At 30.2% G+C, this 10,679-nt stretch overlaps 1 pseudogene; it reads right to left on the reverse strand.

Annotated features, from left to right (window-relative positions):
* Nucleotides 1-1,419: 1,419 nt before the first annotated feature.
* LOC125859749 (ethylene-responsive transcription factor ERF118-like) lies at nucleotides 1,420-2,627 on the reverse strand (annotated as a pseudogene).
* Nucleotides 2,628-10,679: the final 8,052 nt, after the last annotated feature.

Raw genomic sequence — 10,679 nt, forward strand, 5'->3', positions numbered from 1 at the left:
GACCTTGACTTAAAGTTAAATAATAAATCTAGTCACAAATCACTTTAAATTTTGGTGGAAATGATTTAAATCCAGAAAGACAAATACGATGAAACGCCAATGAATGTGATGTATGGATGTAATTTTGATGAACCACAAATTAAGTAAAGAAAAATCTACTATTATCACTTTGAGTAGTCAATTCTGAGGAGCCCACCTAGTCACTTTTAGTCAAATTTTGAATTACCAACTTTATATTCTCAAGTCATTGCACAAGAATCCAAATGATTGTTGAAAAATATCAAAAGTTCCAAATTATTAAGTCAAGTCATCACATAGAAAGTTCAATTGAAAGATACTACACAAAATCATATAACTTGTAATAATACAATTTTTTTTTGATACCTTATGGGTTTAAAACGTCACAATTCCAAGTCTATGCAAGTAGTCGTGACACAATTATTACGCATTGTTAATCTTATTTATCAAATAGTACTACACATAACTATCTAACACAATACAGAAAAAATCACCATGTGAATATTATCTCAACAGTAGGAAACAATTATCAAAATCAATTTATATTCTTAAAGGAGAAAGAAAAGTGAAAGGGAGCTTTAGAACCACTGTAAGTTGCTCTATGTGAACTATAGGTCAAGCGTTAGCTGTAGACTGATTTGTTATGATAAAATTGTTATTTGGTTTATGCATCTGATTGTATATTAACTTGATGATGATCAAACTTATACTCTAATAGTTCTAATAAATTTACATATTCTCAAGTTAATGCACGAGTATATACCCTCGTTACCTAATAAATGGTATACATTTACCCTTTTCATTAATAGACTGAATTTTTTTATAAAAAAAAATCTAGTTTGTTTTTTCAGTCAAATTATTGTTGTGGATCATATATGCATTTTCAAAGGTGTGATTTTTGTCAATACATACCTATGAATTAATTAATGTTATCATCCACCGACGGATGTGGCAGATGAATGAACCACAAATTAAACAAAGAAAAATCTACTACTTCTTCTTTGGAGTAGTCAATTCCTAGAAGCACACCAACTAACTTTCATTCAAATTTTAAGTTGTCAATTACATATCCCACATTACCATTTTTGGATGAAATTCTACTGGAAGAACTTTTTTTGGCTATTAAAATCTACCGTCTAATATAAACATTTATATTAGAAGAATACCACAACTATGATAATATTTAAAACAAATTATGTGTGCATATAAATTAGATAATAGGGAAAAGGGTCAAAAATACCCTTCAACTTTGTTTTATTGATTAACTATGCCCTTACCGTTAAAATGAAGTTATTTTTACCCCTGTCGTTACCAAATTTGTCATATATACCCCTCTTTTAACGGAAAACCCCAAATCAGAATAAATTACCTGAAAATGAAAAAAATATCATCATCCCCATTCTAACCGGCACCCGACCCAACACACAAGTAACCCAAACAATTAGCCTTTTTCAATCTATCATCAGACTCATTTAATTAATCTGTGTTTTGAGAATTAGCCATTAATGGTGGATCACTCGAAGAAGAAGACCCTTTGATGAATCTGTATTTTGAGAATCAGCCATTAATGGCGGATCACTCGAACAAGAAGACCCAAGTTCAAATTTTACAGAAATAACCTTTTCCACATTTGCATTTTTAGCCTTTTCCAACTTCTCCTGCAACTCAAATTTCATAGATTGATAAACCTCAGAAGCTTCTTCAGCAGTATTAAAAGTACCCAACCAAATTGTTTTCTTGCTAAATGGGTCTCTAATCTCAGTAGCAATTTTCTGATTTTCTTTTTCGAACCATAGGAGGCAATTTGCCAGAAGATTGATCAAAACTTAAAGGGCTTCTGTTTTTTTTTTTTTGTGAAAAACGAATCTTTACATTCGATGAATCCGAGGTCTGACAATCCACCATTAATAGCGAATTTCCAGATTTTGCAGAAATATCCTGTTTCTGAAATTTTCTTTTTCGAACCCTAGGAGGAGGCAATTTACCAGAAAATTGATAAAAATCTAATGGGTTTTTGCTGTTTAGTAAAAAAGATTGATTCTTTACCTTTTTTTTTTTGAATAATCTCATGAACAATAATCTTTGGTCCTTTTTCCTGTTTTTTATCATCTGAAGATGACTCTGTAGCATTTGGGTCTGAAATTTTTACTCTTATTTTCCGCTGGATTTCAATTACTTCTTGAAGAAAGAAGGGCGATGTAACCTGTTTACTGTGAAAATTTTTGGTACCATTACCGGTAGTGGTAGATTCTAATGAAGATATTTGCCTGGTTCTAACGAAGATCAATTATGTTAAAGTAAGGAAATTGAATCAACAATCTGATGAATCCACAAGAATATATGTTGTTGCAAATGTATGAAGTTTTTAAGGAGTAAAGAGATGAAAATATTTTTTTTATTCAGCAAGGAAGAAGATGGAGAAGAAATTGATTTTGGGATTTAATTTGATATGACTTTTGTTTTGTGGGTTGGATTCGAATTTGGGTCAAAATGATGAAATCAGGTAATTTCAATTGAAATTGGATGTTTTTTTGTCAATTTGGGGTTTTCTGTTAAAAGAGGGGTACATATGACAAGTTTGGTAACGGTAGGGGTAAAAATAACTTCATTTTAACGGTAAGGACATAGTCAACCAATAAAACAAAATTGAGAGGTATTTTTGACCCTTTTCCCTAGATAATACAAACACATGCACGCACACGCACATTTACTTAGTTGAAAAAAATTATAATACTGGTTTTTTTAATTTAAAAAATATCACGTGGCTTTCAGAAATTATCTCGCCTCTTTTTCATACCTCTGGACTCGACCCAAATGAGAAAAAAAAACCCCAATTTCTTTTCTACTCAATCATAAAATGAGTTTGGATCGGGTCTGAATAAATGAAGAATTGTGTGTTATATTTAAAATTTGGTCGGGTTTGGGTGCATGAAAATGAATAAGGTAATTTTTAAGCCACGTGGTCTTTTTGAATTTTTAAAACCACTTTAAAGAATTTGTTTTTTAATTCAGTATGTTAATGAAAAGGGTAAATGTACACCATTTAGTAGAGATGGGTATATATTCACCATTTGTTAGATGACAGGGGTATATATGCACCATTTTGTTTTAACGAGAGGTATATCTGCTCTAAAATCACAAAGTTGAGAGGTATATTTGCCCCTTTGCCCTTAGTTTTAGAAAAAAAAAGTAAAAATTAAGCAAATGACATAGTATAAGAAAGAAATTACTTTATTTCCCTACTCTTTCATTAATTACCAAAAATCCCTTTTTTTAGTGTTTTTCAGATACATAATATAGTAGTGTGAATACTTAATATAGCAGCGCGGATACTTTAATTAATAACCGGCGGATACTTAAATTATTAAGTTGTTAGTGGCATGGATACTTAATTAACGGGCGGATACAGAATATAGCAGCGCGGATACTTTAATTAATAACGGGCGGATACTTAAATTATTAAGTTGTTGGCAGCACAGATACTTAATTAACAGGCGGATGCATAATATAGCAGCACGAATGCTTTAATTAATAACGGGCAGATACTTAAACTAATAAAGTATCCGGTTAAGTTGAATTGGGGGAAAATAAGGGATTTTTGTATTTTAGTAAAAGAGTAGGGAAATATTGAGAATAGGTAAAGAAGTGTTGTGTATTTAAGTAATTTTTCCAAAAAAGTATGTAGGGGTATTTATGAATTATGATACTTCTCTCACATGATTGTTTTAACTTACTTTATTTTTTCTTTCATTCTTTTGTGTAAAAATATGAGAAATAAAGAAAGAACTGTGAATGGAAAAAAGAGAAAAAATTAAATGGAAAAAAATATTTTTTTTGTGGCTATATTGTAATTTATTTTTTGTATCTATAATTTTTTTTTGGGGTATCTATGATAAATTTTACAAGAAATTTTATTCAAAATAAATATTACCAATAAATAATAATTCGATTTAGTCGTTGAATCAAAAAAGTAAAAAAACTATGTGAGAAGGATCAAATATACCACGTCATGAATATTATTTTTTTTTACAAAAAAATTAAAAAATTGAGGAAAAAAGTATAGATGAGTTAGTTGTTTAACATTATAAGTATATATGAGCCACTTTTATAACGAATGATATATAAGATCTAAATAATAAAATTGAGGGGTATATCAGACTTTTTTCCCTTTAATCAATTTAAATTTTTAGAGAAAAAAAGAGAATAGTCTATAAGAGTAGATCACTATATATGGGCCTTGACAAAACAGTTAAGTTAAAAATTGAAAAAGCTTGTTTAGTTAGGATAAGAGTGTTAATTGGTGCAAAGACCTTGACTTAAAGGTAAATAATAAATTTAGTCGAAAATCGCTTCAAATTTTGGTGGAACTGATTTAAGTCCAGACATGAAAATACAATGAACCATCAACGGATGTAATGGATGAATGTAATTTTGATGAGGTATATTGTGAACCATAAATTAAGCAAAGAAAAGTCTACTATTGTTACTTTGGAGCAATCAATTCTGAGGAGCCCACCTAGTCACTTTCACTCAAATTTTGAATTGGCAACTTTATATTCTCAAGTCAGTGCACGAGTCATTCCACAAGAATCCAAATGATTGCAGAAAATATCAAAAGTTCCAAATCACTAACGTTGTTTTTGATAAAATCACTTTGTGGACACCAGAAATTTCGACTTGGACAGCCACACAGGTGATAACATTTACATGTAAAATATAAAAGATCTCATATCTCTATGGATTGCAACTCTGCAACTACACAACTCTGCTTTGTCCATCGAGATTCTTTTGAAATGGTTGCGCACATTTCCAACTAGGAGGGAATTGCGCTTCATGAACAACCTTTTCCCTTTTCCTTCTACTTTTAAATAAGGGAATGCAAATCTGTAATTTTTTTAAATTGATCACGAAAACGCCTATCTCATTGGGCGTAAAACTAGCCAACTTTGTTCAACATAAGGCACAAGTTTAAGTTTAACATGCTTAGTTAGTAAGTACTTCATCCTCACAATCAATGAATAATTCCCACAATATTTATTTCCTAGCTCAAGATCGTTACTAAGAACTGAACCAACATTCTCTATGTCACGTTCAGGCATCTGAATTCAAAACGATACTACCGTTGTAATTTAAAACGAAACGTCCGATGATTCACTGACAAATTTAGTATTAAATTTATTTTTCTTATCCTTGGATCGCCAGAAAGTTGAACTACAACAGCAAACTTATCACATTCAGGAATTGTAATTCAACTACTTACAAAATCTGTTCTTACAGAGTTACAGAGTACTATATAAGAGTATAAAGTGATGTATAGGCCTTAACAAAAACATTTAAGCCTAAAATTCAAAAAAAAAAAAAAGTTTGTTTAGTTAGAATAAGAGTGTTAACTGGTGTATTGACATCGACCTAAAAGGTAAAAAAAGAAATTCATTTGATAATCAGTTCAAATTTTGGTGGGATTAAGTCCAGATAGACGAATATTGTGAACCACCAACGGATGTGATATATTGAATGTAATTATTATAAGGTATATTGTGAACCACAAATTAAGCAAAGAAAAATATGTTACATCTAATCAATTCCAAGAAGCTCATCTAGTCACTATCAGTCAACTTTTGAGTTGTCAATTACATATCACAATTTCGGGAGAAATTCCATTGAATAATCTTTTTTAGACTATAATGAAAACAGTTGTAATAATACAATTTTGTTTGATACATTATCAGTCATGAAACGTCGTCATAATCCCAAGTCTCTACAATTAGTAGTTCAGATAGTTCAGACCCACATTGTTATGCATTATTAGTCTCATTTGTCAAATTAGTACTATCAGACATAATGCAGAAAAAATCACCTTGCGAATATTATGTCTAATAGTCAGAAATAGTTATTAATTCTTAGAGAAAGAATAGTGAAGGGAGCTTTGGAACAACACTGAATTGTCTATGTGTGATGTCTAGGTCACGTGTTTAAACTTCTTAGACCTTGCAAACGCAGGATGCTTTGTGCACCGGGTAACCTCTTAGCTTCTTTTTAAAAGGAAAAAGAAAAGTCTATAAGAGTGATAATTGGTGTATAGGCTTTGGCAATAAAATCTGTAACCATCCCAATGTGTGTGAAGATCATTTAATCTAACAATAGTCAAGTAAGAAGAAGTTCTTTATCAATTTAAATTCTTAGAGAATAAAATAAGAAGAAAGAGTCTATAAGAGTATTAATTGGTGTATAGATTTTGTTAAAAACATCTCAAGTAAAAAATTCAAATATGTTAAATTAGTCAAATAAGAGTAATAACTGGTGTATAGAATTTAGAATTAATTTTTTTTTCACTTTTGTTAAAGGAAAAGGGTATATACGAGTTATTTGTATAACAATAGGGGTATATATGAGTCCCTTTTATAACGAGTGATATATAAAATCTAAATGATACAGTTGAAGGGTATATCATATCATTTTTCCTTTAATCAATTTAAATTTTAGAGAAAAAAAGAATAGTCTATTAGAGCGGATGGTGATGTATGTTCCTAGACAAAAACAATTGAGTAAAAAATTCAACAAAAAATAAATAAACGTGTTTAGTTAGGATAAGAGTGTTAGCTGATGTAAAGACCTTGACTTGAAGGTAAATAATAAATCTAGTTAAAAATCACTTTAAATTTTGGTGGAACGGATTTAAGTTCAGAAGGACAACTACGGTGAAACACCAACAAATGTGATGTATGGATGTAATTATGATGAACCACATATTACGCAAAGAAAAATCTACTGTTGTCACTTTGAATAGTCAATTCCGAGGAGCCCACCTAATTACTTTCGCTCTAATTTTGAATTGTCAACTTTATATTCTCAAGTCAATGCACGAGTCATTGCACAAGAATCCAAATGATTGTTGAAAATTATCAAAAGTTCCAAATTATTAAGTCAAGTCATCACATAGAAAGGTTAAATGAAAGGTACTACACAAAATCATATCACTTGTAATAATACAATTTTGTTTGATACCTTATCGGTCTTAACCGTCACAATTCCAAGTCTCTGCAAGTAGCCTTGACACAATTACTACACACTGTTTGTCTTATTTATCAAATAGTACTACTTATAACTATCCAACACAATGCAGAAAAAAATCACCCTGTGAATATTATCTCAACAGTAGTAAATAATATTAAATCAATTTATATTCTTAAAGGAGAAAGAAAAGTTAAAGGGAGCATTGGAACCACTATAGGTCAAGCGTTCGAGCTTTTAAAGTTTTCGTCATCTTCTTATGCTTAGTTAGTAAGTACTTTAGTCAAATTTATTATTGTGGATCTTAAATGCATATTCAAAGGTGTGATTTTTTGTCAATACATACCTATGAGTTAATTAATGTTATCATCCACCGACAGATGCAACAGATGAATGAACCACAAATTAAGCAAATAAAAATCTACTATTACTTCTTTGGAGTAATCAATTCCAAGAAGCACACCTACTAACTTTCAATCAAATTTTAAGTTGTCAATTACATATCCACATTCCTATTCTTGGGTGAAATTCTACTGAAAGAGCTTTTTTAGACTATTAAAATCTACCGTCTAATATAAAACATTTACATTAGAAGAATACCATAATTATGATAATATTTTAAACAACTTATGTGTGCATATAAATTAGATAATAAAATTTTCTTAAAAATGGGTATCTTATTATTTCTTAGAAATTTTAATATTTTTTTAATAATTGTGTAACATAAAAAGTACCCATGAACGGAAGGAGTATCACAAATCTACAACTTCAATTGCTTCATATAATAGATGGCCCTGGGGGAAAAGAAAAGTCTGTAAGAATATTAATTGGCGTATAGAGACCACATATACAACATTTCTAAGTCAAAAATTCGTAGTTGTAATTAATTTTGGTTGGTGATGGTGGTGGTTGAAGTCATAGTAGTTCCAATTATGTTTATTTAACTAGTCTCTGGGCATGTGCGTTGCACGTGTATCGCGTATGAAAACCAATTAAATAAAAATTAAAAGCATATAATAAATTATTGGGAGGACATGCATGTTCGTTATAAGTGTTTTTCGATATTTTCAATCTATCGCCCTATAGATAAGTCTCAAAATAGGCATGGTCAAATTAAGCTTAGCCGTCTATAATAGCAATTAACAATTATGTTTAGTTTTTGGAACACTTCTAATATATGATTATAAAATAGTTTCAGGCTTTCAACATCAATACTTAGGTTCAAAGAGAGTGAGGTTCAAACACATAATAATTGAGGACTGATGAATTTTTCATTTTACTCCCTGTTATGTAATTTTAACTATTTAATTAGATATTTAATTTATGTTTAGAATAATTATTTTATTACATTTTAATTTAGTATAGGAGTAAAATTGTAATCCAACTTTGTACTTTGGAATTTCGTCCACTTTTAATAATATATATCTATATATATGATATATGATATGATTGTACTATTTGATTCATGCTTTAGTTTGGCTCAATGAAGGAGGCTATATAGGAGGAGTTGACAAGAACTTGAAAAAATCAGTATTGATTCTATATTTCTTTTTTATCAATATTTTCATGATTATAGTTCTAAGAAGAATGTGTACGTTGTATTTTTCCTATCTAATTTTTTTTGTTGGTATTTCTCCTACTAGACTTCTTTAATCTGTATTTTTAATTGGGCTCAAATTAGTATTTTATTATTCATTACATGTATGTTTTCATAGAATTTTTATGTTCTAATAAATTTATAAAAATTCACATGGAATACACATATCCAAAAATTAATAACTTATATAGAAATGAATACATGAACAGTTTGTTACTTTACTAGCTATCAAACGAGCCCTAAAAGCAGGACAAAGTAGACTTTGAGTCTTTGTCCTTTTTAGGGAACCTTAGTTTTGAGCTTTGGGATCAACTTTTAATTTGGTTTAAACATATTCCAGTCAAGTCAACCCTTTAGAAATTAAAGTAAACATACATAACGACTATGGAGACATTATATTTATCTTTTTTGTTGATTTTTCCAAGTAGCTATAAGGGGCGAATTTACGTACGAAAGTGGGAGTAATATGACATTTATACAGTAGGCTTATTTATCTAGATATATTATATTTTTCCTTTTTTTTATTCCTTCGGAAAAGGTAGCTAAAAATTTAATTCTATGTGAATTTAATTTTTTTTAAAAATCTTTCTATCCCTCTAATCTTTACTTGTTTGTTGATATTAAAGTGCTTTTGGCTCTTATTTATTCTTATAGAAATATTAATTAGTGGAAATTAAGTACAATGTGTTTAAATTCAAAAGGGGTAATTGCTTATTAAAAAAATATATTTTTCTCATTTATTCAAGATAAAATTGGGTTGAGAGAATTGCAAAGAATCGTGCCAAATTTATTTTGGCCCATTGAAGTGTATTTATTTATGAAGCAAGTTTTTTTTATAAATGGAATCGAATTAACACAAAACAAAATGAACTGATTGATGCATGCCCTTATTCAATCTCCATAACTAGTGGCTACTTTATATTAAAAATAATGGTACCTGGAATCTTCAAATTCTGAATCGATCTTCTAACTACAATGCTATGTACTGTTTCTCGTGCCACTCTTAATCACATCCAATAGATACGGTAGATTAACTACAACTAACTTGTCTTGTTTGACGCATTTAAGGGGATTCAACATCTATAAGATTTGGAAAATCTTTCACACGACAAAATCCTACTCAATGGATTTAGAGTACAATCACAGAAAAACAAAGTGGATACAATCTATAATCGGCCACGACAAGTGAATGCTTAAACTGTAAAAGTGCAAGGGTGAACTCTAGCCATCTTTCACCGACCAGGAGTGTCACTAGCCACTAGTCCCAACCCGTGGCCCGCTTAGGGTTGGGTTGGGTTGCTATTTTATAGGCCCTTTAATTAAAAGGGTCAGCCCATCCCAACCCATTTAACTCTATAGCCCGTTATGGTTGGGTTGGGTTGGACCAGCTCATTTTGACAGCTCTAGTGGTGAATGAGATTTTGAAGTGAAGTTTTGCCTTTGCATTTATGCCGTTGAATCCATGATTTATGATTTTATTTATTTATTTATTCACATGTAACCATTTCAATTCGAGTTTTGTTCTTTAATGATGTGACATCGATATAAATTATTCTAATCACTATGACGTTGTGCACATTGATTCAGCAAAAGTGTTTGATGATATACCTGAGTCAACTAAAAATTACTGTATTTTTTTCATTTTTCACAGATGTTTTTAGAGATTTTGATCTACAAGCTAGGATATTTACAAGCTAAGGTACACTGTTTACTTTTACTGAACCATATTTGTGATCAATAAATGTGTAGTATTATCATTATGATTTCCTATTGCCTTTATGTTTTTGGATCCCCTAGAGAATGTGAAATCAAATGTTGTAACACTTATTCTTTGGATGGTTTTGGTGTACTGAGATTCGCATTGAATGTTACTAAAAATGTATTATCGTTCGAGGTTCTTGAGAATTAATTCAATAGTAAACAAAAATTTACATAAGGCACAGATAAGGACTTAGGATATGTAGATTCTTCTCGAGTGTAATAGTGACATGTTGTAAATCAATGTTGACTGATGAAACCCATATACAATCAGGTTCACAGTTTTTTGCTTAAG

The sequence above is a fragment of the Solanum stenotomum genome, chromosome 1 (assembly GCF_019186545.1).
Source record: "Solanum stenotomum isolate F172 chromosome 1, ASM1918654v1, whole genome shotgun sequence".
In the NCBI taxonomy this organism is placed as follows: Eukaryota; Viridiplantae; Streptophyta; class Magnoliopsida; order Solanales; family Solanaceae; genus Solanum; species Solanum stenotomum.